This window comes from Mus caroli, chromosome 7 (assembly GCF_900094665.2).
Source record: "Mus caroli chromosome 7, CAROLI_EIJ_v1.1, whole genome shotgun sequence".
In the NCBI taxonomy this organism is placed as follows: domain Eukaryota; kingdom Metazoa; phylum Chordata; class Mammalia; order Rodentia; family Muridae; genus Mus; species Mus caroli.
The window spans coordinates 141,854,010-141,855,467 of record NC_034576.1 but is presented as its reverse complement, the minus strand read 5'-3'; the positions used below and the strand labels follow the sequence as shown (position 1 = coordinate 141,855,467).

General features: G+C 47.3%; 1 pseudogene; it reads right to left on the bottom strand.

Annotated features, from left to right (window-relative positions):
- Nucleotides 1-308: 308 nt before the first annotated feature.
- Nucleotides 309-787, bottom strand: LOC110299500 (annotated as a pseudogene).
- Between the last annotated feature and the right edge of the window lie 671 nt (nt 788-1,458).

The following is a 1,458-nucleotide window of genomic DNA, read 5'->3' as shown; positions in this document are numbered from 1 at the left end:
TCTAGACTGAGGCTGGGTCCCAGGGATACCACAGAGGCCACAGACAGAGCCAAGGAGCTGCCTGTGTGTGCTTGACTGTGGGCAAGACTCCTTCCCTCTCTGGCATCACAGATGACATTGGCTTCTTGAGAGACTCCACATTCTCTTCTTTAGTTTCCTCGTTGTTAGACACTGTGATGGTTTGTATATGGCTGAACCAGGGAGTGGTGCTATTAGGAGGTGTAGCCTTGTTGGAGTAGGTGTGTCACTGTGGGCATGGGTGTTTTTGGTTTTTTTAAGATCTTGATTTCCAACTCTGATCTACCACACTAGCGTTTCCCACCAACTCTGGGGGCAGAGACCTTCACGGGCTTCACAATCTTTTGTTTCGGTGCTGCCTTTGTGGGGGCCTTGGCAGCAGCCATTGCTGTCTTCTTTGATGCCTGCTTAGCCTTTTTTGCTTCCTTGGCAGCCCTGATAGCCTGCTTTCGCTGGGCTTTCCTAACCTCTGGTTTCTGATTCCTCTTGGCCATTATATCAGCAAGAGATGCACCAATGATGGCTTGTTGGAATTTGACTGCACGGCGGGTTATTTTCTTTTGAATTTCTTCCGACTGTCCTTTCTTGTGTTTTCTTCTGTAGAGGACAGTCCAGTTTATTTGCCGAGGATTCCTTTTGGAAAGGAATGTGGACTCACATTTTGCATTAAGAAACTGGAAAACCTTCTTGTAGGTCCTGGTGTAGTGCCGCCCATGCCCGGGTAGATCTTGTACCAGCTGAAACTGTACAGCTCAACCTTCATGGTGATAGATGTCAGCCTGCCAGGGGGAAAGATGGCGAAGAGCGGGCATGGGTGCTAATACCCTCATCCTAACTGCCTTGAAGCCAGTCTTCTGCTATTTGCCTTTGGAACAAGGGGTGGAACTCTCAGTTCCTCCATTCCCACGTCTGCCTGGATGCTGCAATGATCCTGCCTTGATAATAATGGACTGAACCTCTGACCTGTAACCCAGCCCCAATAAAATGTCATCCTTATAAGTGTTTCCTTGGTCATGGTTTCTGTGCACAGCAGTAAAATCCTAACTAAGATAAACATTTAGTGTTTTCTCTTCTTCTTCTTTCCCAGATGCCCTGAGTTCTTTCCTGAGTAAGATGGTTTCAAAAACCCAAAGACCTTTGCATTTTGTTAGTTCTATGGAGATGGCTGGATCATGGCTCCTTCTAGGTGCCATGGAGAGAGCGTGCATGCACATCTGCTGATGTCTGCAGGTGTCTGCAGGTGGTCCTCCTGCAGGTGGTATTCTGTACTTGTGATGGGAAGTGTCTTGATCACTGTCCTATTGCTGTGAAGAGACACCATGAACAAGGTAACTTTTGAAGAAGAAGTCATGGAGTTTGCTTACAGTTTCAGGGGTTTAGCCCATTTTCATCATGGCAGTGAGCAAGGCAATGCTGGAGAAGTAGCTAATAGTTCATCTT